Raw genomic sequence first — 26,142 nt, 5'->3', positions numbered from 1 at the left:
AACATTCAGTTAAGTGTGTTGCTACTCGTAAGTAAACTATCGTAGTGATTGCAGCAAAAGAACAAGTTGAATGTAACAAAATTGGAAATTTCTAAAGAAATTCTGCAGGTCTGGCAGCATCTATAACTGGAAAGCAAAGTTAACATTTCAAGTTCGGTGACATTTCTTCAGAAGTTGAATGTAATATCTGACAAATCATTGAAAGAGGCTCAATGAAGAATAGAGAAGGAAACACTGTCTATAATGGGACATTTTAAATCTGTCAATCACCCCAAAGTTGGAAAAGTGGCAAAATAATTGAGCATGATGGAAATAGACTACAAGCTAGCTGAATGAGCAAGCAAGTGGCAGATCAAATGTAATGCAAGGAGCCATGAATTGATGAACTTTGATACAAGAAGGAAAAAGAGATAATATCGACTTAATGGCATAATTCTAACAAGTTTGCAGGGACATGGAGATCTGCAGGTATATGCACATCAGTCTTTGAAGGTGTCAGGAAAGTAAATTGTGAAAAGGACACAGTGTTTCCATGGTGACTTAGACAGGTTAAGTGACTGAGCAAAAATGAGGTAAATGGAGTAGAATGTGAGATATTGTGAACTCAGCAACTTTGGAGGGGAAAATAGAAAAGCCGTGTGTTATTCAAAGCTGTGCAGGGAGCTGTGTTGTACATGAATGTTGAAAAATTAGTATGCAGGAAGAGCAAATGATTAGGGTAAATGTAGTGTCCTCTTTTATTGCAAAGGGAATGGAATATAAAAGTAGGGAACTTTGCTGCAATTGCATTGCATGTTGGTGAAATCACCTCTAGAGTACTGTGTAGAATCTCGGTTTCCTTACTTGAGGAACATAGAATATGACAGCGCAGTACAGGCCCTTCGGCCCTCGATGTTGCGCCGACTTGTGGAACCAATTCTGAAGCCTATCAATCCTCCACTACTGTATTTTCATCCTTATATTTATCCAATGACCATTTAAGTGCCCTTAAATTTGGTGAGTCTACTACTGTTGCTTTTATTGGTAGAGGGATTGAGTTTTGGAGTATGGTCTTATGAGGAAAGGCTGAGGGACTTGAAGTTGTTTTCGTTAGAAAGAAGAAGGTTGAGAGGTGACTTAATTGAGACATATAAGATAATCAGAGTGTTAGATAGGGTGGGCAGTGAGAGCCATTCCACACCCCTACTACTCTCTGAGTAAAGAAACTACATCTGACATCTGTCCTATATCTATGTCCCCTCATACTAGCCATCACTATCCAAGGAAAAAGGCTCTCACTGCTCACCCTATCTAATCGTCTGGTTATCTTATGTCTCAATTACGTCACCCTTCAACCTTCTTCTCTCTAACGAAAACAGCTTCAAGTTCCTCAGCCTTTCCTCATAAGACCTTCCCTCCATACCAGGCAACATCCTAGTACTGTAAATCTCCTCTGAACACTTTCCAAAGCTTCCACATCCTTCCTATAATGCTGTGACCAGAACTCTACACAATACTCCAAATGTGACCGCACCAAAGTTTTGTACAGCTGCAGCATGACCTCATGGCTCCGAAACTCAATCCCTCTACCAATAAAAGCTAACACAACATATGCCTTCATAACAACCCTATCAACCTGCGTGGCAACTTTCAGGGATCTATGTACATGGAAACCATGATCTCTCTGCTCATCTAATCTACCAAGAGTCTTACCATTAGCCCAGCACTCTGTATTCCTGTTACTCATTCCAAAATGAATTACCTCACACTTTTCCGCATTCAACTCCATTTGCCACCTCTCAGCCCAGCTCTGCAGCTTTTCTATGTCCCTCTGTAACCTGCAACATCCTTCAGCACTATCCACAACTCCACCGACCTTAGTGTCATCCGCAATTTTACTAACCCATCCTTCTACACCCTCATCCAGGTAATTTATAACCATGACAAACAGATCCTTGCGGTATGATGACATGTTTGCAATAGAGGCAGGTCAGAGGTTCCAAGACTTCTATCGTTTGGAATTTTAGAGAAATAGAAAGTGATCTTATTGAAGTGTGTCAGATTCTGAGGGAAATTGATAAATTGGATACAGAGAGAACATTTCCTTTTGTGGAAGAGATTAGAACAAATGACACATTTTTAGATGTAAGGGCTCTCCCATTTAAGATGGTGAAAGGGAGAAATGTTTTTTTCAGAGAGTGGTTGGTCAATGGAACTGTCTTCCTCAGCTAGTAGCAGAGACAAGAGCCCAGGTTTTTGTTCCCAGGTCAGGTGGTGCAGCAGCAGGGGAAATCCTGTCCCTAAAGAATTATGGCAATTCCCCGCTTGGGTCTAGAGGGCTGTGCTGGATTCGAACTCAGACCAAGACACCATGAAAGGGTAGATTAGGGTTAAGGTTAGGGTCAGGGTTAGAGTGGAGTGGGCTGTAAGTTTGTGAGGTGAGCTGAACAAGAAGCTCTCTTGGGCACTCTGGTGCTGTCTCAAAGTTCAATAATAAACATTAAAACACAAGACATTGTTCCTGCTCTTACTCTCCATTCTCCATCCATGTTCTATGCACATTCTCATTGCTGCCACAGTAAAGGGTCTCCTAATCCCTCTGCCAAACTGCCCATCATTCCATCCCCCATGGTCCGTATAGTCCTATGCTACTAATGCCCAAGTACAACTTGCATCTTCCATCATACGAGGAGAATGTGAGGACTGCAGATGCTGGAGATCAGAGATGTAGGCAGGTGCTGAGGAGGGAGATGTGGCTGTGGTAGCAAGTCTGTTTCGGGGCATGGCTGAAGATCTTCATGGCACAGGAGATGACCTGGGGGTTTCAGTGAGAGAGAAACTCATTGAGATCCTTGTGGAGAGAGGAGGAGAACTTCTTCAAGACTATAATGACTATGAAGGGCTGATGAAGGGCTTATGCCTGAAACTTCGACTCTCCTGCTCCTCAGATGCTGCCTGACCTGCTGTGTTTTCTCAGGCCACATTTTTTGACTCTGGCCATCATCCATCATACCACCAATTTAAAAGTCAGCAAATCATTGGAATATAGACCTGTTCCAAATCATAACCCTTCACTCAGCACGTTTTGCTCTTCCCTCCCCATGCCAGCACAACCACCTGAAAATTCCTTTCCAAATCACAGCCTGTCTTGGAAATACATCACCACTACATCAGTGTTTCTGGATCACAATCTGGGAACTCTGTCCCTAAGGGTCCCTACACCAACTGGACTGCAGCAGTTCAAGAAGGCAGCTCACCACGACATTCTCCAGGTTAGCTAGGAATGGGCAAGAAATGCTGGTGATGTCCACATCACATGATTGAACAAAAGTAGTTATCTACCATGGTCAGAGCTCAGGAAGCATGCTGACAGAGCATAAAGTTGTGTGTCTTTTGATGATGTCTCTAATTGGGAAAATACTCTCTGATTTTAATAAGAAAGCATTAAATACTTTGGATTTCCTTAAACTCTTCCTTTAGGAAACAAAGTGCTTAATCCATTCTGTTAAAGAAAATTTGGAAGAAAACTGAAAGACAGTATAAGATCGGGGTAAAATTCTAAAAGGGGTAGAGGAGCAGAGGGACCTGAGTGGACGTGTGTAAATATCATTGAAGATGGTAGGACATAGAGAGAGCAGTTAATAAAACATACAGTATTGTCGGTTTTATTAATAGGAGCATCGAGTACAAAAGCAAGATGATTTGAACTTGAGCAATATACTTGTTAGACCTCAGCTGGAGAATTGTGTATAGTTTTAAGCACCATATTATATGAAAGATGTGGGTGCATTGGAGGAAGAGTGCAGAAACAATTTACAAGAATGAGAAACTTCAGTGATGAGGATCAATTGAAGAAGTTGGGACTGTTGTCCTTGGAGAGAAGAAGGCTGAGAGGAAATCAGAGAGAGGATTTCAATTTTATGAGCAGGCAAAATAAAGTAGTTATCGAGAAGCTGTTATTGCTCATTAATTAACAAGAGGGCACAGGTTTACAATGATGTGCAAGCAAACCAAGGATGATGTGAGAAAAACACTTTCTCAAACACAAGTAGTTAACATATGGAATGCACTGACTGGAAATGTGGTGGAGCAAGGTTCAACTGAGGCATTCACGAGGACAATGGATGATTTTTTTAGATAGACATAATGTGCAGGGATATGGAGAAAAGGCAGGAGATTGGCACTGGGTAATAGCACTATTGATGGGCTGAATAACCTCCTTCTGCACTGTAACAAACCCGCGATTGCCATTGTGTAAGAAATGGAAGTTGTCACTCAAAATGCTCACTTATTTGGTATCTCATTGTGGTGATAATAGTTTGGGAAATCAGCCATACAGTGCAAATCCTGTGTTCACAGGTAAACTGAAATGTCTAGCATTGCTTTTGTTTTCTTTACTTCACACAAGTTGTGGATAATTCCTTGGTATCTTTGGCAGTCCAAAGCTGAATGCCAGAGATTCCTTTACATCAAAGCAGCACATAACCCAATGTGACATCAAGGAGCCTGAACTAATCTGGAGTCAGTGAGATTCAGGGGAAACCTGTATATTGGCTGGAATCTTACCTAGCACAAAGGAAGATGGCTGTGATTGTTGGAGGTCAATGATCTCAGCCCTGAGCCCTCACTGTAGAAATTTCTCAGAGTAGTGTCTTCAGCTAGTTCATCAGTGACCTTCCTTTTATCATTCTTTTCTCCAATTTACTCTCCTGTTCTTCTGAAAGTGTTTGTTTCTTTGCTGGCAATGCTGGGATCCCTCAATATCGTGTTGGTCCAAGTTGCCACAATTTACTTGCAGCCTTTGACAGTGAGTAAACTCATAAACCTTAAGATAATCACATTTATATATTTTTGCCTATTTTCACCTAAAATCAAAATGTGAACTTGCTATGGGGGTGACTGAATATATTGAAACACTGGTTATTTTCTTCACACTCTAATTATTGTGTGCAGTTTTGGTCGCCATACTATAGGAAGGATGAGGAGGCATTGGAACGGGTGCAGAGGAGGTTTACCAGGATGTTGCCTGGTATGGTAGGAAGATCGTATGAGGAAAGGCTGAGGCACTTGGGGTTGTTTTCATTGGAGAAAAGAAGGTTTAGGGGTGACTTGATAGAGGTGTACAAGATGATTAGGGGTTTAGATAGGGTTGACCGTGAGAACTTTTTTCCACGTATGGAGTCAGCTATTACGAGGGGGCATAGCTTTAAATTAAGGGGTTGTAGGTATAGGACAGATGTTAGGGGTAGGTTCTTTACTCAGCGAGTCATGAGTTCATGGAATGCCCTGCCAGTAGCAGTGGTGGACTCTCCCTCATTATGGGCATTTAAGCGGGCATTGGATAGGCATATGGAGGATAGTGGGCTAGTGTAGGTTAGGTGGGCTTGGATCGGCGCAACATCGAGGGCCAAAGGGCCTGTACTGCGCTGTATTCTTCCATCTTCTATGTTCTATGTTCTAATTCAAAAGCACTGAAACCAACTGGGATGACCTTATTGCCAACCTGGCTGACAGCAACTAATTCAACACAGACCACAGATCTTTCTGGGTCCAATTATTGGCTGGATAACTTTGATCAAATATTGGAATTTTGAATTCATATTTGAACTCTGTACCCAAACAACGCTTGGGAGTTCATTAACTAAGAAGAATATCATTCTCTGAGGAAGCATGATCTGTGGTAAAAATTGAGATCAAAAATGAATATTTAAGCATGTTATCTTGCAGAATGCTAATTAAATACTTCTCATCTCGTTTGAAGATATTTAGTTTCTATACTTTAGAAAGAAAGAAGTCCTTAGAAACAAGAAATAACTATTTTTCTTTACTCGTGTCCAACTGAAATTTAATTTTGTTTAATTGAGCCAATCCAAGTTTCTTTGTGGAACAGAATTGACTTCTTGAACAGAGTTGACATTTTGAGTGCAAATTTTATCCAAAACCGCAAAATATCTTCCCTAGTATATTTTAATATTAAAAATTCTTTTAATTGAATAACCACTCAAACTAACCATTTTCAGCTTCTACTGTTGGGACATAATTAGTCCTTCTATCTCAAAGGATTGTCTTCACCAGATTACAAGACAATTATATTTGGTCTGCTGCACCAGTTCACACGTTTTCCAAATTCAAGTAGCTTTAAAATTTTGCTAATCTCTTTTGATTTCAACTAAACCATTAAGTTTTGGCTTCAGTGAGATTGTTCAATTGTTTGTATTCTATTGAAATCGTATTGTGCAAATTCCTGGTACTGCAGCTTGAAGTAATCATTCCACCAATATATAAAGATTAAGATACTGAGCTAATTTTACAAATGCACTGAGTTCTTTCATATGACTGAAGTAAATCCAGGTTTTAATAAATATAACCTCACAAGTTTAAGTGGAATTGACTGATATTTCCTCATTTGTTTCATCACATGATCAGACGATAGGCTTTTGTTTCTGATTGTTCAACTATGCCCTGAGTGTACTAAAACTCCTTCGCAGGTTTAACGTAGAGCCTGTGCCAAAAGCAAACATGAAAAAATTATAATCTTTGAGATTTTCCCAGAAATCCTTTGAGCTAACTTATATTTTTAGCTTGTCTTTATTTCAAAGGTTCAGTTTTTTAACTGGATAAATTATGAATGTGAATATCCTATCTACTCCTACTGCAATTCCCACTAAAACACCAGCCAAGGTATGCGGAGATGAATACATGCAAGGATTTGATGAGTTTGGTACTAATATCTACAAGGTGGTTTGTGAGGACAGTTTCTCCACCTGCTCAACCTGTATCTGTATGGGAGAGTGTGATTGGCTGGAATCTCCTAACATTGGAATTTGCTTTGACTTTCGTTGTAAAATGTGTGAGAAAAGTCAACAACTTGTGTTTAATTTTTTTATTAAATAAAAAAAAAGGCAGTGAGCCCCATAAGGAGCTGTGAGATCAGATAAGCAAAGATTTGGTCAGAGAGGTTGTTTTGGGGAATGTCTCAAAGTAGGAAAGTTGAGCAGAGAGGATGAGAGGTGTAGGAATAAAATTCCAGAGTTGGGGATCTAGGCAACTGAAAGCATGACCAGTAATGATGGAGCCATCATAATGAGGCTAGAATGTGAAGAGTATGGATATCTCAGACAGTTGTAAGACTAGACTTGACTATAGAGGGACTGAAGAAGGGCATGTGCCCGAAACGTCGAATCTCCTGTTCCCTAGATGCTGCCTGACCTGCTGTGCTGTTCCAGCAATAAAGTTTCAGCTTTGATCTCCAGCGTCTGCAGACCTCACTTTCTCCTATAGAGGGGCAAGGCCAGGGAGGGATTTGTACACTATGATGAGACTTTTAAAATGATGATGTTGCTTGATCAGGAGCTAATGTAAGGCAGTGAGCATGAGTGATTGGGAAAAGGGACTCACTCCGAGCTATATTTATCTTCCTAAGGTGACTATGAGGATATATTAGAGGGAACAGCCTTAAGTGCATTATAATAGTTGAGTTGAAAGGGCATGAGGGCATAAATGAAAGTACAGTTGAGCAACGATTTATGAAGTCGAGTGAAGTCATGGAAATGGGGAATGGTGCTATTGACGATGACAGGAAAATATTGGCAGAAGCCCAGGATTGAATGTGACACCCAGGTTATGACCAGACTAGCTTTCTCTCCAGATTTTTCCAAAGAAGTGGATTAGAGTCTGTAGTTGGAGTAGACCTGAAAGCAATGGCTTCAATCTTCCTAATATTTAATGGTGATCTTTTTTCTCATGCAGTACTGGATGTCAGATTAGGGGTTTGATTGTTTAACAGCAGTGGAGGAGTTGAAAGAGATGGTGATGGGTATGGTCAACATATACAGTAAATGAAAACCAACAACACATTTTCAAACTATATTACCAAAGGAGCAGTGTATTCATGGGAAATAGGAAGGAGCCAGGAATAGATCCGTGGGGATACCAGGGGTAACTGCATAGAAACAGGAAGATAAGCTGTTGTAAGCAGCAGACAGTCGCAGGGCGCCATAGTTAAGGAGATCGGTTATCAAGGTTAGAAATAATAAAAATAAGTACTGGCTGTTCACAGAAGAGCAAACTCATTATTTTCTTATATGCTTTTGATATTTGTGTGAGGTCTAACATGAACTGGCCTTTCTCCAGCACATGATGTTTTTGAGGGTCAACAGATGTTTTTCAAGATAGACTAGAAGTTTCTGTCAGTAATAAAGGATAATACTCTGTTCATATGACATTCTTCTGTTTGCTATTTTAACAGAGATCTTAAATTAACGTTTGCACTAAAACTGTAGACAAAGGAATATCTTATAAAAGTATTAAGCACTTGCAAGTTTTGGCACAATATTTTCTAACCTATTTTCTGAAAGAATACTTGAAATTCTAATTTAGTTTTTTGCTGTAATAAAGGTTTACAGATCTAGGTGTGGACAAATGGGGTGTTCATGAGACAATGTACTGTCTTTTGTGCTTTTGATCTGAACAATGAGATCGAGCCTTGCTATGACCTGAAGAATGAAATAAAAACTTGATTTTGGATTCTGAAACTGAGGAAGGTTCTGCATTATATTTTGTAATATTTAAAATCTTGATATTCCAGGTACTTTATAAATATATGTTGGTTATGTATTCTTGTCATCATCTCTGGTGATGGTAGTGTGGAATGGGCAGGGGCAAGTTCTGGCAAAGAACCCAATCTTTAAGTCTGGATCTGTAATTTGACATGCGTATGCAATATTAACATCCGAGCTGGTATTATATTGATATGTACACTGACAATTTCCAATAGTTTAGTTTAGGCAGTAAGAATTGGTCTTTTCAGTGAGCACCATTCAGTGTTGGCAGGAAGTCGAGCTTTTAAAGAAAAGTCCTGTGATTTCTGAATGCTGGAAGGTGAAAGTAATCTGAAAAATCTCAATCTTTCTCTCGATGCACATGTTATGAAGTTGACGCAGAATTTGACAAAAGTTGTTAAATTGCCAAATTTAACTTTGTAAGGCTCTTTTAAAAAGCTGAGAATTGCAATCCCCACTTTGGTAGAGCGACAGAATTGTGTGAGAAAATAAGAGAGTGATTGTATGGATTATTAAGTACCATCTTCATGAGCTTGACCAGTGCATGTTGCACAATGTAAATTCCCATAAAACCAATTCATACATTTTAATGTGAGGGAATATGTTTTGTAAAGGAAACCAGTTAATCTAACTTTCACACAAAGTATATGTGATGACTTGGAATTGTCATGGTACCTAGAGTTGAATACATTGTTTTCTTCCTCAAAACTGACATTGTAGCAATTGTTAAATTCTTTGTACCTTTTCTAATTTAGGAATAATATTTCTCTTAACACTTATAATTCTTCCAAAGTGAGCTGAGAAAATAATTGCAAAAAGTGTTTTTGCAGTTCTCTGTCTTCGCAGGATTTTATTCCAATAGTTAATGTTCTTGATTCTGACTGATCAAATTGTATATTCAAAGGAAGTAAAGAACTGCATGTCTAATGACCCTTCTTAAAAACTGGACCCAAAATGTTAACTCTGTTTCTCTGTAATGGATGCTGCCAGAGCTGCTGAGTTTCTCCAGCAATTTCTGTTTTTGTTTCAGATTTCAGCATCTATAGTTATTTGTTTTGTTTTAATATTTAACCCACTGGCACATCTCTTCCAGGTGTCTCCCTATGAAGAATCTCTGCTCCTCTCTCTCGGACATCACTAGTTCTGGAGAAGGATCACTGAACTTGAAACATTAACTCTGCTTTCACTACACAGGTGCTGCCTGACCTGTTGAGTTTTTCCAGTAATTTCTGTTTTTGTTGCAGATTCAAAGACCACCTTTATCGTAAAGTTTCCTCACTGTCTCATATAGAGTCATAGAGTTGTAAAGATGTACAGAATGGAAACAGACCCTTCGGTCCAACATGTCCATGCCAACCAGATATCTCAACCTAATCTAGTTCCACCTGCCAGCACCCAGCCCATATCTCTCCAAACCCTTTCTATTCATATACCCATCCAGATGCCTTTTAAATATTGCAATTGTACCAGCCTCTATCACTTCCTCTGGCAGCTCATTCCATACATGTACCAGTCTCTGCGTGAAAACATTGCCCCTTAGGTCTCTTTTATATCTTTTCCCTCTCACCCTAAACCTATGCCCTCTAGTTCTAGACTCACACAACCAAGGGAAGAGATTTCGTCTATTTATCCTATCCATGCCCCTCATGATTTTATAAACCTCTACAAGGTTTCCCCTCAGTTTCCGATGCTCCAGGGAAAACAGCCCCAGCCTGTTCATTCTCTCCTTATAGCTCATATCCTCCAACCCTGGCAATATCCTTGTAAATCTTTTCTGAACCCTTTCAAGTTTCAAAACATCTTTCTGATAGAATGGAGGCCAGAATTGCACGCGATATTCCAAAAGTATGTTAGCATCCTTCTTACACAGCCACATTTTGACTTGGCCACCCATATTCCTTAATTGAATAGCAAATTCAAAGGCTCCGTCTTAAGATTTTCTTCTTAGGATTGGGTTTTGCTAAGTCATGGAATCTCCTTTGACATTTAAAAATAGTGAGTGGAACCCAAATGAAGAAGTACCAAGTCCATTTTCAATGGATTTGATTTTTGCCAAGAGAGTGGGTGGGGAAGAGGGCAGGTGTGATTCACTCATGTGGGAATCCCAAACTCAACAGGAACATGTAAACTTCACGTCCTCTGTCCAGACATCTGGGCAATGTATCCACAGGCCCTGTAATAGTCTGCCTGTCCAACCAATGAAATTGAGGCATTCTCGAAGCAATGTGTGAGATAATTTCAACCCACAAAATATGGATTGAGATTTGGTGAGGTCACAAGACAAAATGAAAATATATTTTAAAAAATTCACTTGCAATAATTGCATGCTGAACAAATGAGACACTGAAGTTGTCAAATTTCCATGCCAGCGATGTTGTTTGGTGGTAATCATGATGAGGAATGCTTCATAATTTGTATAGACCAGATAATATCAGTCCAAACAATTAATATTTAATATCACAAATATTGCAGCAAGGTAGGTCTGCTGGTCTCAGGATGGACTTCCGGTCTCAGCACAGACTCCCAGCCTCAACGTGCACTTCCGGCCTCAACACAGACTCCCGATCTCAGCCACGGACTCCCGATCTCAGCACGGACTCCCGGCCTCAGCACGGACTCCCGGCCTCAGCACGGACTCCCGGCCTCAGCACGGACTCCCGATCTCAGCACGGATTCCCGATCTCAGCACGGACTCCCGGCCTCAGCACGGACTCGCAGTCTCAGCATGGACTCCCGATCTCAGCACGGATTCCCGGTCTCAGCACGTACTCGCGGCCTCAGCACGTACTCGCGGCCTCAGCACGGACTCGCAGTTTCAGCACGGACTCGCAGTCTCAGCACGGACTCACGGCCTCAGCACGGACTCGCGGTCTCAGCACGGACTCACGGCCTCAGCACGGACTCACGGCCTCAGCACGGACTCCCGGCCTCAGCACGGACTCACGGCCTCAGCACGGACTCACGGCCTCAGCACGGACTCGCGGTCTCAGCACGGACTCGCGGTCTCAGCACGGACTCGCGGTCTCAGCACGGACTCCCGGCCACAGCACGGACTCGCGGCCTCAGCACGGACTCCTGATCACAGCACGGACCAGCGGTCTCAGCACGGACCCGCAGTCTCAGCACGGACCCGCGGTCTCAGCACGGACTCGCGGTCTCAGCACGGACCCGCAGTCTCAGCACGGACTCGCGGTCTCAGCACGGACTCGCGATCTCAGCACGGACTCGCGGTCTCAGCACGGACTCGCGATCTCAGCACGGACTCGCGGTCTCAGCACGGACTCGCGGCCTCAGCACGGACTCGCGGTCTCAGCACGGACTCGCGGTCTCAGCACGGACTCGCGGTCTCAGCACGGACTCCCTGTCTCAGCACGGACTCGCGGTCTCAGCACGGACTCGCGGTCTCAGCACGGACACCCGGTCTCAGCACGGACACCCGGTCTCAGCACGGACTCCCTGTCTCAGCACGGACTCGCGGTCTCAGCACGGACTCGCGGCCTCAGCACGGACACCCGATCTCAGCACGGACTCGCGGTCTCAGCACGGACTCGCGGTCTCAGCACGGACGCGCGGCCTCAGCACGGACCCGCGGCCTGAGAACGGGCTCGGGTTCTCAGCACGGACTCCCGGCCTCAGCACGGACTCCCGGCCTCAGCACGGACTCCCGGCCTCAGCACGGACTCGCGGTCTCAGCACGGACTCGCGGTCTCAGCACGGATTCGCAGTCTCAGCACGGACTCCCGGCCTCAGCACGGACTCCCGGCCTCAGCACGGACTCCCGGCCTCAGCACGGACTCGCGGCCTCAGCACGGACTGACGATCTCAGCACGGACTGACGATCTCAGCACGGACTGACGATCTCAGCACGGACTCGCGGTCTCAGCACGGACTGACGATCTCAGCACGGACTCGCGGTCTCAGCACGGACTCGCGGTCTCAGCACGGACTCCAGGCCTCAGCACGGATTCGCAGTCTCAGCACGGACTCGCGGCCTCAGCACGGACTCGCGGCCTCAGCACGGACTCGCGGTCTCAGCACGGACTCGCGGTCTCAGCACGGATTCGCAGTCTCAGCACGGACTCGCGGTCTCAGCACGGACTCGCGGCCTCAGCACGGACTCGCGGCCTCAGCACGGACTCGCGGCCTCAGCACGGACTCGCGGTCTCAGCACGAACTCCCGATATCAGCACGGTCTCCCGATCTCAGCACGGTCTCCCGATCTCAGCACGGGCTCCCGATCTCAGCACGGGCTCCCGATCTCAGCACGGACTCCCGGTATAAGCACGGACTCGCGGTCACAGCACGGACTCGCGGTCTCAGCACGGACACCCGACCTCAGCACGGACTCCAGGTCTCAGCACGGACTCGCGGTCTCAGCACGGACTCGCGGTCTCAGAACGGACTCCCGGTCTCAGCACGGACTCCCGGTCTCAGCACGGACTCGCGGTCTCTGCACGGACTCCCAGTCTCAGCACGGTCTCCCGGTCTCAGCACGGTCTCCCGGTCTCAGCACGGTCTCCCGGTCTCAGCACGGTCTCCCGGTCTCAGCACGGACTCCCGGTCTCAGCACGGACTCCCGGTCTCAGCACGGACTCGCGGTCTCAGCACGGACTCGCGGTCTCAGCACGCAGTCCCAATCTCAGCACGGACTCCGGATCTCAGCACGGACTCGCGGTCTCAGCACGCAGTCCCGATCTCAGCACGGACTCCGGATCTCAGCACGGACTCCCGATCTCAGCACGGACTCCCGATCTCAGCACGGACTCCCGGTCTCAGCACGGACTCCCGGTCTCAGCACGGACTCCCGGTATAAGCACGGACTCGCGGTCTCAGCACGGACTCCCAGCCTCAGCAAAGACCCGCGGACTCAGCACAAACTCCCGATCTCAGCACGGTCTCCCGATCTCAGCACGGTCTCCCGATCTCAGCACGGTCTCCCGATCTCAGCACGATCTCCCGATCTCAGCACGGTCTCCCGGTCTCAGCACGGTCTCCCGGTCTCAGCACGGACTCCCGGTCTCAGCACGGATTCCCGGTCTCAGCACGGACTCGCGGTCTCAGCACGCAGTCCCAATCTCAGCACGGACTCCGGATCTCAGCACGGACTCGCGGTCTCAGCACGCAGTCCCGATCTCAGCACGGACTCCCGATCTCAGCACGGACTCCCGATCTCAGCACGGACTCCCGGTCTCAGCACGGACTCCCGGTCTCAGCACGGACTCCCGGTCTAAGCACGGACTCGCGGTCTCAGCACGAACTCCCGATCTCAGCACGGTCTCCCGACCTCAGCACGGACTCCCGATCTCAGCACGGACTCCTGATCTCAGCACGGACTCCCGGTCTCAGCACAGACTCCCGGTCTCAGCACGGCCTCGCGGTCTCAGCACGGCCTCGCGGTCTCAGCACGGCCTCCCGGTCTCAGCACGGACTCGCGGTCTCAGCACGGACTCCCGGTCTCAGCACGGACTCGCGGTCACAGCACGGCCTCGCGGTCTCAGCACGGTCTCCCGGCCTCAGCACGAACTCCTGGCCTCAGCACGGACTCCCGGTCTCAGCACGGGCTCGCGGCCTCAGCACGGACCCGCGGCCTCAGCACGGACCCGCGGCCTCAGAACGGACTTGGGTTCTCAGCACGGACTTCCAGCCTCAGCACAGACTCCCGGTCTCAGCACGGACGCGCGGTCTCAGCACGGACGCGCGGCCTCAGCACGGACCCGCGGCCTGAGAACGGACTCGGGTTCTCAGCACGGACTCCCAGTCACAGCACGGACTCGCGGTCTCAGCACGGACTCGCGGTCTCAGCACGGACTCGCGGTCTCAGCACGGACTCCCGGCCTCAGCACGGACTCCCGGCCTCAGCACGGACTCCCGGCCTCAGCACGGACTCCCGGCCTCAGCACGGACTCGCGGCCTCAGCACGGACTCCCGGCCTCAGCACGGACTCCCGGTCTCAGCACGGACTCCCGGTCTCAGCACGGACTCGCGGTCTCAGCACGGACTGACGATCTCAGCACGGACTGACGATCTCAGCACGGACTCGCGGTCTCAGCACGGACTCGCGGTCTCAGCACGGACACGCGGTCTCAGCACGGACTCCCGGCCTCAGCACGGACTCCAGGCCTCAGCACGGATTCGCAGTCTCAGCACGGACTCGCGGCCTCAGCACGGACTCGCGGTCTCAGCACGGACTCGCGGTCACAGCACGGACTCGCGGTCTCAGCACGGACACCCGACCTCAGCACGGACACCCGACCTCAGCACGGACACCCGACCTCAGCACGGACTCGCGGTCTCAGCACGGACTCCCGGTCTCAGCACGGACTCCCAGCCTCAGCACGGACTCGCGGCCTCAGCACGGACTCCCGGTCTCAGCACGGACTCCCGGTCTCAGCACGGACTCGCGGTCTCAGCACGGACTGACGATCTCAGCACGGACTGACGATCTCAGCACGGACTCGCGGTCTCAGCACGGACTCGCGGTCTCAGCACGGACTCGCAGTCTCAGCACGGACTCCCGGCCTCAGCACGGACTCCAGGCCTCAGCACGGATTCGCAGTCTCAGCACGGACTCGCGGCCTCAGCACGGACTCGCGGCCTCAGCACGGACTCGCGGTCTCAGCACGGACTCGCGGTCTCAGCACGGACTCGCGGTCTCAGCACGGACTCGCGGTCTCAGCACGGACTCCCGGTCTCAGCACGGACTCCCGGTCTCAGCACAGATTCGCAGTCTCAGCACGGACTCCCGGCCTCAGCACGGACTCGCGGTCTCAGCACGGACTCGCGGTCTCAGCACGGACTCGCGGTCTCAGCACGGACTCGCGGTCTCAGCACGGACTCGCGGTCTCAGCACGGACTCGCGGTCTCAGCACGGACTCGCGGTCTCAGCACGAACTCCCGATATCAGCACGGTCTCCCGATCTCAGCACGGGCTCCCGATCTCAGCACGGGCTCCCGATCTCAGCACGGACTCCCGGTATAAGCACGGACTCGCGGTCTCAGCACGGACTCGCGGTCACAGCACGGACTCCCAGCCTCAGCAAAGACCCGCGGACTCAGCACAAACTCCCGATCTCAGCACGGTCTCCCGATCTCAGCACGGTCTCCCGATCTCAGCACGGTCTCCCGATCTCAGCACGGTCTCCCGATCTCAGCACGGTCTCCCGGTCTCAGCACGGTCTCCCGGTCTCAGCACGGACTCCCGGTCTCAGCACGGACTCCCGGTCTCAGCACGGACTCGCGGTCTCAGCACGGACTCGCGGTCTCAGCACGCAGTCCCGATCTCAGCACGGACTCCGGATCTCAGCACGGACTCCCGATCTCAGCACGGACTCCCGATCTCAGCACGGACTCCCGATCTCAGCACGGACTCCCGGTCTCAGCACGGACTCCCGGTCTCAGCACGGACTCCCGGTATAAGCACGGACTCGCGGTCTCAGCACGGACTCGCGGTCACAGCACGGACTCCCAGCCTCAGCAAAGACCCGCGGACTCAGCACAAACTCCCGATCTCAGCACGGTCTCCCGATCTCAGCACGGTCTCCCGATCTCAGCACGATCTCCCGATCTCAGCACGGTCTCCCGGTCTCAGCACGGTCTCCCGGTCTCAGCACGGTCTCCCGGTCTCAGCACGGTCTCCCGGTCTCAGCACGGTCTCCCGGTCTCAGCACGGACTCCCGGTCTCAGCACGGATTCCCGGTCTCAGCACGGACTCCCGGTCTCAGCACGCAGTCCCAATCTCAGCACGGACTCCGGATCTCAGCACGGACTCGCGGTCTCAGCACGCAGTCCCGATCTCAGCACGGACTCCGGATCTCAGCACGGACTCCCGATCTCAGCACGGACTCCCGATCTCAGCACGGACTCCCGGTCTCAGCACGGACTCCCGGTCTCAGCACGGACTCCCGGTCTCAGCACGGACTCCCGGTCTAAGCACGGACTCGCGGTCTCAGCACGAACTCCCGATCTCAGCACGGTCTCCCGATCTCAGCACGGACTCCCGATCTCAGCACGGACTCCTGATCTCAGCACGGACTCCCGGTCTCAGCACAGACTCCCGGTCTCAGCACGGCCTCGCGGTCTCAGCACGGCCTCGCGGTCTCAGCACGGACTCCCGGTCTCAGCACGGACTCGCGGTCTCAGCACGGACTCCCGGTCTCAGCACGGACTCGCGGTCACAGCACGGCCTCGCGGTCTCAGCACGGTCTCCCGGCCTCAGCACGAACTCCCGGCCTCAGCACGGACTCCCGGTCTCAGCACGGTCTCCCGGCCTCAGCACGAACTCCTGGCCTCAGCACGGACTCCCGGTCTCAGCACGGGCTCGCGGCCTCAGCACGGACCCGCGGCCTCAGCACGGACCCGCGGCCTCAGAACGGACTTGGGTTCTCAGCACGGACTTCCAGCCTCAGCACAGACTCCCGGTCTCAGCACGGACGCGCGGTCTCAGCACGGACGCGCGGCCTCAGCACGGACCCGCGGCCTGAGAACGGACTCGGGTTCTCAGCACGGACTCCCGGCCTCAGCACGGACTCCCAGTCACAGCACGGACTCGCGGTCTCAGCACGGACTCGCGGTCTCAGCACGGACTCGCGGTCTCAGCACGGACTCCCGGCCTCAGCACGGACTCCCGGCCTCAGCACGGACTCCCGGCCTCAGCACGGACTCGCGGCCTCAGCACGGACTCCCGGCCTCAGCACGGACTCCCGGTCTCAGCACGGACTCCCGGTCTCAGCACGGACTCGCGGTCTCAGCACGGACTGACGATCTCAGCACGGACTGACGATCTCAGCACGGACTCGCGGTCTCAGCACGGACTCGCGGTCTCAGCACGGACACGCGGTCTCAGCACGGACTCCCGGCCTCAGCACGGACTCCAGGCCTCAGCACGGACTCGCGGTCTCAGCACGGACTCGCGGTCACAGCACGGACTCGCGGTCTCAGCACGCAGTCCCAATCTCAGCACGGACTCCGGATCTCAGCACGGACTCGCGGTCTCAGCACGGACTCGCGGTCACAGCACGGACTCGCGGTCTCAGCACGGACTCGCGGTCTCAGCACGGACTCGCGGTCTCAGCACGGACTCGCGGTCTCAGCACGGACACCCGACCTCAGCACGGACACCCGACCTCAGCACGGTCTCCCGGTCTCAGCACGGACTCGCGGTCTCAGCACGGACTCCCGGTCTCAGCACGGACTCCCGGTCTCAGCACGGACTCGCGGTCTCAGCACGGACTCCCGGTATAAGCACGGACTCGCGGTCTCAGCACGGACTCGCGGTCACAGCACGGACTCCCAGCCTCAGCAAAGACCCGCGGACTCAGCACAAACTCCCGATCTCAGCACGGTCTCCCGATCTCAGCACGGTCTCCCGATCTCAGCACGATCTCCCGATCTCAGCACGGTCTCCCGGTCTCAGCACGGTCTCCCGGTCTCAGCACGGACTCCCGGTCTCAGCACGGATTCCCGGTCTCAGCACGGACTCGCGGTCTCAGCACGCAGTCCCAATCTCAGCACGGACTCCGGATCTCAGCACGGACTCGCGGTCTCAGCACGCAGTCCCGATCTCAGCACGGACTCCGGATCTCAGCACGGACTCCCGATCTCAGCACGGACTCCCGATCTCAGCACGGACTCCCGGTCTCAGCACGGACTCCCGGTCTCAGCACGGACTCCCGGTCTAAGCACGGACTCGCGGTCTCAGCACGAACTCCCGATCTCAGCACGGTCTCCCGATCTCAGCACGGACTCCCGATCTCAGCACGGACTCCCGATCTCAGCACGGACTCCCGGTCTCAGCACAGACTCCCGGTCTCAGCACGGCCTCGCGGTCTCAGCACGGCCTCGCGGTCTCAGCACGGCCTCGCGGTCTCAGCACGGACTCCCGGTCTCAGCACGGACTCGCGGTCTCAGCACGGACTCCCGGTCTCAGCACGGACTCGCGGTCACAGCACGGCCTCGCGGTCTCAGCACGGTCTCCCGGCCTCAGCACGAACTCCTGGCCTCAGCACGGACTCCCGGTCTCAGCACGGGCTCGCGGCCTCAGCACGGACCCGCGGCCTCAGCACGGACCCGCGGCCTCAGAACGGACTTGGGTTCTCAGCACGGACTTCCAGCCTCAGCACAGACTCCCGGTCTCAGCACGGACGCGCGGTCTCAGCACGGACGCGCGGCCTCAGCACGGACCCGCGGCCTGAGAACGGACTCGGGTTCTCAGCACGGACTCCCGGCCTCAGCACGGACGCGCGGCCTCAGCACGGACCCGCGGCCTGAGAACGGACTCGGGTTCTCAGCACGGACTCGCGGTCTCAGCACGGACTCGCGGTCTCAGCACGGTCTCGCGGTCTCAGCACGGACTCCCGGCCTCAGCACGGACTCCCGGCCTCAGCACGGACTCCCGGCCTCAGCACGGACTCGCGGCCTCAGCACGGACTCCCGGCCTCAGCACGGACTCCCGGTCTCAGCACGGACTCCCGGTCTCAGCACGGACTCGCGGTCTCAGCACGGACTGACGATCTCAGCACGGACTGACGATCTCAGCACGGACTCGCGGTCTCAGCACGGACTCGCGGTCTCAGCACGGACACGCGGTCTCAGCAAAGACCCGCGGACTCAGCACAAACTCCCGATCTCAGCACGGTCTCCCGATCTCAGCACGGTCTCCCGATCTCAGCACGATCTCCCGATCTCAGCACGGTCTCCCGGTCTCAGCACGGTCTCCCGGTCTCAGCACGGTCTCCCGGTCTCAGCACGGTCTCCCGGTCTCAGCACGGTCTCCCGGTCTCAGCACGGACTCCCGGTCTCAGCACGGATTCCCGGTCTCAGCACGGACTCCCGGTCTCAGCACGCAGTCCCAATCTCAGCACGGACTCCGGATCTCAGCACGGACTCCCGGTATAAGCACGGACTCGCGGTCTCAGCACGGACTCGCGGTCACAGCACGGACTCCCAGCCTCAGCAAAGACCCGCGGACTCAGCACAAACTCCCGATCTCAGCACGGTCTCCCGATCTCAGCACGGTCTCCCGATCTCAGCACGATCTCCCGATCTCAGCACGGTCTCCCGGTCTCAGCACGGTCTCCCGGTCTCAGCACGGTCTCCCGGTCTCAGCACGGTCTCCCGGTCTCAGCACGGTCTCCCGGTCTCAGCACGGACTCCCGGTCTCAGCACGGATTCCCGGTCTCAGCACGGACTCCCGGTCTCAGCACGCAGTCCCAATCTCAGCACGGACTCCGGATCTCAGCACGGACTCGCGGTCTCAGCACGCAGTCCCGATCTCAGCACGGACTCCGGATCTCAGCACGGACTCCCGATCTCAGCACGGACTCCCGATCTCAGCACGGACTCCCGGTCTCAGCACGGACTCCCGGTCTCAGCACGGACTCCCGGTCTCAGCACGGACTCCCGGTCTAAGCACGGACTCGCGGTCTCAGCACGAACTCCCGATCTCAGCACGGTCTCCCGATCTCAGCACGGACTCCCGATCTCAGCACGGACTCCTGATCTCAGCACGGACTCCCGGTCTCAGCACAGACTCCCGGTCTCAGCACGGCCTCGCGGTCTCAGCACGGCCTCGCGGTCTCAGCACGGACTCCCGGTCTCAGCACGGACTCGCGGTCTCAGCACGGACTCCCGGTCTCAGCACGGACTCGCGGTCACAGCACGGCCTCGCGGTCTCAGCACGGTCTCCCGGCCTCAGCACGAACTCCCGGCCTCAGCACGGACTCCCGGTCTCAGCACGGTCTCCCGGCCTCAGCACGAACTCCTGGCCTCAGCACGGACTCCCGGTCTCAGCACGGGCTCGCGGCCTCAGCACGGACCCGCGGCCTCAGCACGGACCCGCGGCCTCAGAACGGACTTGGGTTCTCAGCACGGACTTCCAGCCTCAGCACAGACTCCCGGTCTCAGCACGGACGCGCGGTCTCAGCACGGACGCGCGGCCTCAGCACGGACCCGCGGCCTGAGAACGGACTCGGGTTCTCAGCACGGACTCCCGGCCTCAGCACGGACTCCCAGTCACAGCACGGACTCGCGGTCTCAGCACGGACTCGCGGTCTCAGCACGGACTCGCGGTCTCAGCACGGACTCCCGGCCTCAGCACGGACTCCCGGCCTCAGCACGGACTCCCGGCCTCAGCACGGACTCGCGGCCTCAGCACGGACTCCCGGCCTCAGCACGGACTCCCGGTCTCAGCACGGACTCCCGGTCTCAGCACGGACTCGCGGTCTCAGCACGGACTGACGATCTCAGCACGGACTGACGATCTCAGCACGGACTCGCGGTCTCAGCACGGACTCGCGGTCTCAGCACGGACACGCGGTCTCAGCACGGACTCCCGGCCTCAGCACGGACTCCAGGCCTCAGCACGGACTCGCGGTCTCAGCACGGACTCGCGGTCACAGCACGGACTCGCGGTCTCAGCACGCAGTCCCAATCTCAGCACGGACTCCGGATCTCAGCACGGACTCGCGGTCTCAGCACGGACTCGCGGTCACAGCACGGACTCGCGGTCTCAGCACGGACTCGCGGTCTCAGCACGGACTCGCGGTCTCAGCACGGACTCGCGGTCTCAGCACGGACACCCGACCTCAGCACGGACACCCGACCTCAGCACGGTCTCCCGGTCTCAGCACGGACTCGCGGTCTCAGCACGGACTCCCGGTCTCAGCACGGACTCCCGGTCTCAGCACGGACTCGCGGTCTCAGCACGGACTCCCGGTATAAGCACGGACTCGCGGTCTCAGCACGGACTCGCGGTCACAGCACGGACTCCCAGCCTCAGCAAAGACCCGCGGACTCAGCACAAACTCCCGATCTCAGCACGGTCTCCCGATCTCAGCACGGTCTCCCGATCTCAGCACGATCTCCCGATCTCAGCACGGTCTCCCGGTCTCAGCACGGTCTCCCGGTCTCAGCACGGACTCCCGGTCTCAGCACGGATTCCCGGTCTCAGCACGGACTCGCGGTCTCAGCACGCAGTCCCAATCTCAGCACGGACTCCGGATCTCAGCACGGACTCGCGGTCTCAGCACGCAGTCCCGATCTCAGCACGGACTCCGGATCTCAGCACGGACTCCCGATCTCAGCACGGACTCCCGATCTCAGCACGGACTCCCGGTCTCAGCACGGACTCCCGGTCTCAGCACGGACTCCCGGTCTAAGCACGGACTCGCGGTCTCAGCACGAACTCCCGATCTCAGCACGGTCTCCCGATCTCAGCACGGACTCCCGATCTCAGCACGGACTCCCGATCTCAGCACGGACTCCCGGTCTCAGCACAGACTCCCGGTCTCAGCACGGCCTCGCGGTCTCAGCACGGCCTCGCGGTCTCAGCACGGCCTCGCGGTCTCAGCACGGACTCCCGGTCTCAGCACGGACTCGCGGTCTCAGCACGGACTCCCGGTCTCAGCACGGACTCGCGGTCACAGCACGGCCTCGCGGTCTCAGCACGGTCTCCCGGCCTCAGCACGAACTCCTGGCCTCAGCACGGACTCCCGGTCTCAGCACGGGCTCGCGGCCTCAGCACGGACCCGCGGCCTCAGCACGGACCCGCGGCCTCAGAACGGACTTGGGTTCTCAGCACGGACTTCCAGCCTCAGCACAGACTCCCGGTCTCAGCACGGACGCGCGGTCTCAGCACGGACGCGCGGCCTCAGCACGGACCCGCGGCCTGAGAACGGACTCGGGTTCTCAGCACGGACTCCCGGCCTCAGCACGGACGCGCGGCCTCAGCACGGACCCGCGGCCTGAGAACGGACTCGGGTTCTCAGCACGGACTCGCGGTCTCAGCACGGACTCGCGGTCTCAGCACGGTCTCGCGGTCTCAGCACGGACTCCCGGCCTCAGCACGGACTCCCGGCCTCAGCACGGACTCCCGGCCTCAGCACGGACTCGCGGCCTCAGCACGGACTCCCGGCCTCAGCACGGACTCCCGGTCTCAGCACGGACTCCCGGTCTCAGCACGGACTCGCGGTCTCAGCACGGACTGACGATCTCAGCACGGACTGACGATCTCAGCACGGACTCGCGGTCTCAGCACGGACTCGCGGTCTCAGCACGGACACGCGGTCTCAGCACGGACTCCCGGCCTCAGCACGGACTCCAGGCCTCAGCACGGATTCGCAGTCTCAGCACGGACTCGCGGCCTCAGCACGGACTCGCGGTCTCAGCACGGACTCGCGGTCACAGCACGGACTCGCGGTCTCAGCACGGACTCGCGGTCTCAGCACGGACACCCGACCTCAGCACGGACACCCGACCTCAGCACGGTCTCCCGGTCTCAGCACGGACTCGCGGTCTCAGCACGGACTCCCGGTCTCAGCACGGACTCCCGGCCTCAGCACGGACTCGCGGCCTCAGCACGGACTCCCGGTCTCAGCACGGACTCCCGGTCTCAGCACGGACTCGCGGTCTCAGCACGGACTGACGATCTCAGCACGGACTGACGATCTCAGCACGGACTCGCGGTCTCAGCACGGACTCGCGGTCTCAGCACGGACACGCGGTCTCAGCACGGACTCCCGGCCTCAGCACGGACTCCAGGCCTCAGCACGGATTCGCAGTCTCAGCACGGACTCGCGGCCTCAGCACGGACTCGCGGCCTCAGCACGGACTCGCGGTCTCAGCACGGACTCGCGGTCTCAGCACGGACTCGCGGTCTCAGCACGGACTCGCGGTCTCAGCACGGACTCCCGGTCTCAGCACGGACTCCCGGTCTCAGCACAGATTCGCAGTCTCAGCACGGACTCCCGGCCTCAGCACGGACTCGCGGTCTCAGCACGGACTCGCGGTCTCAGCACGGACTCGCGGTCTCAGCACGGACTCGCGGTCTCAGCACGAACTCCCGATCTCAGCACGGACTCCCGATCTCAGCACGGGCTCCCGATCTCAGCACGGACTCCCGGTATAAGCACGGACTCGCGGTCTCAGCACGGACTCGCGGTCACAGCACGGACTCGCGGTCTCAGCACGGACACCCGACCTCAGCACGGACACCCGACCTCAGCACGGACTCGCGGTCTCAGCACGGACTCCCGGTCTCAGCACGGACTCGCGGTCTCAGCACGGACTCGCGGTCTCAGCACGGACTCCCGGTATAAGCACGGACTCGCGGTCTCAGCACGGACTCGCGGTCTCAGCACGGACTCGCGGTCTCAGCACGGACTCGCGGTCTCAGCACGAACTCCCGATATCAGCACGGTCTCCCGATCTCAGCACGGGCTCCCGATCTCAGCACGGGCTCCCGATCTCAGCACGGACTCCCGGTCTCAGCACGGACTCGCGGTCTCAGCACGGACTCCCGGTATAAGCACGGACTCGCGGTCTCAGCACGGACTCGCGGTCACAGCGCGGACTCCCAGCCTCAGCAAAGACCCGCGGACTCAGCACAAACTCCCGATCTCAGCACGGTCTCCCGATCTCAGCATGGTCTCCCGATCTCAGCACGGTCTCCCGCTCTCAGCACGGTCTCCCGGTCTCAGCACGGTCTCCCTGTCTCAGCATGGTCTCCCGGTCTCAGCACGGACTCCCGGTCTCAGCACGGATTCCCGGTCTCAGCACGGACTCGCGGTCTCAGCACGCAGTCCCAATCTCAGCACGGACTCCGGATCTCAGCACGGACTCGCGGTCTCAGCACGCAGTCCCGATCTCAGCACGGACTCCGGATCTCAGCACGGACTCCCGATCTCAGCACGGACTCCCGATCTCAGCACGGACTCCCGGTCTCAGAACGGACTCACGGTCTCAGAACGGACTCCCGGTCTCAGCACGGACTCCCGGTCTCAGCACGGACTCCCGGTCTCAGCACGGACTCCCGGTCTCAGCACGGACTCCCGGTCTCCGCACGGACTCCCGGTCTCAGCACGGACTCCCGGCCTCAGCACGGACTCCCGGCCTCAGCACGGACTCCCGGTCTCAGCACGGACCCGCGGTCTCAGCACGGACCCGCGGTCTCAGCACGGACCCGCGGTCTCAGCACGGACCCGCGGTCTCAGCACGGACCCGCGGTCTCAGCACGGGCTCGCGGTCTCTGCACGGACTCGCGGTCTCTGCACGGACTCGCGGTCTCAGCACGGACTCGCGGTCTCTGCACGGACTCCCAGTCTCAGCACGGACTCCCGATCTCAGCACGGACTCCCGGTCTCAGCACGGTCTCCCGGTCTCAGCACGGTCTCCCGGTCTCAGCACGGACTCCCGGTCTCAGCACGGACTCCCGGTCTCAGCACGGACTCCCGATCTCAGCACGGACTCCCGGTATAAGCACGGACTCCCGGTATAAGCACGGACTCGCGGTCACAGCACGGACTCGCGGTCACAGCGCGGACTCCCAGCCTCAACAAAGACCCGCGGACTCAGCACAAACTCCCGATCTCAGCACGGACTCGCGGTCTCAGCACGGTCTCAGCACGGTCTCCCGGTCTCAGCACGGACTCCCGGTCTCAGCACGGACTCCCGGTCTCAGCACGGATTCCCGGTCTCAGCACGGACTCGCGGTCTCAGCACGCAGTCCCAATCTCAGCACGGACTCCGGATCTCAGCACGGACTCGCGGTCTCAGCACGCAGTCCCGATCTCAGCACGCAGTCCCGATCTCAGCACGGACTCCGGATCTCAGCACGGACTCCCGATCTCAGCACGGACTCCCGATCTCAGCACGGACTCCCGGTCTCAGAACGGACTCCCGGTCTCAGCACGGACTCCCGGTCTCAGCACGGACTCCCGGTCTCAGCACGGACTCCCGGCCTCAGCACGGACCACCGGCCTCAGCACGGACTCCCGGCCTCAGCACGGACTCCCGGTCTCAGCACGGACCCGCGGTCTCAGCACGGACCCGCGGTCTCAGCACGGACCCGCGGTCTCAGCACGGACCCGCGGTCTCAGCACGGACCCGCGGTCTCTGCACGGACCCGCGGTCTCTGCACGGACTCGCGGTCTCTGCACGGACTCGCGGTCTCTGCACGGACTCGCGGTCTCTGCACGGACTCGCGGTCTCTGCACGGACTCGCGGTCTCAGCACGGACTCGCGGTCTCAGCACGGACTCCCGGTCTCAGCACGGACTCCCGGTCTCAGCACGGACTCGCGGTCTCTGCACGGACTCCCGGTCTCAGCACGGACTCCCGGTCTCAGCACGGACTCCTGGCCTCAGCACGTTCTCCCGGCCTCAGCACAGACTCCCAGCATCAGCCTTGAGTGAATTCAGAGCAAACTCTTGTAACTGCTGTCCTTGAGATGAGGCTGTGCTCAGTCTGGAGGCTAGGTGCCAGAATTGGGTTGGAAGTTCTGTTATTCTGACTTTTTATTTTTTTATTTTTCTCATTTATTTCTATGACTTTGTACTTTAAAATCTGTACCTAGGTACATTGATACCTAAGTTGGCACAGTAAGTTGCAGCTTGTAAACGTTTCAATGTACTCGCATGGCATATGATTGTAAAGCTAATTTTAATTGTAATGGGTATTTACCACAACTTTATGTCCTTCATATAACTTAGTGTGAATGCTCTTGTCAGTGCTCTAAAATTGAAGTGCAATACAGAATGCCATGACCAGATCTCTGCCTTTAACTCTAATGCATGGATACCAGAGGTTGCTAGGAGAAAGTGAGGACTGCA

At 55.0% G+C, this 26,142-nt stretch overlaps 1 protein-coding gene across 3 annotated transcripts in view; it reads left to right on the top strand.

Moving 5' to 3' along the window:
• Positions 1 to 26,142, top strand: part of LOC122563838 (A disintegrin and metalloproteinase with thrombospondin motifs 19-like) — a 567,067-nt gene that overhangs the window by 263,185 nt on the left and 277,740 nt on the right. The gene's annotated exons all lie outside the window — the stretch shown is intronic.

Source organism: Chiloscyllium plagiosum, unplaced genomic scaffold (assembly GCF_037043375.1).
Source record: "Chiloscyllium plagiosum isolate Xiang-an unplaced genomic scaffold, Cpla_swu_hap1 HiC_scaffold_2, whole genome shotgun sequence".
In the NCBI taxonomy this organism is placed as follows: Eukaryota; Metazoa; Chordata; class Chondrichthyes; order Orectolobiformes; family Hemiscylliidae; genus Chiloscyllium; species Chiloscyllium plagiosum.
Note: the sequence above shows the minus strand (reverse complement) of the source record. Positions and strands in the feature narration are given on the sequence as shown.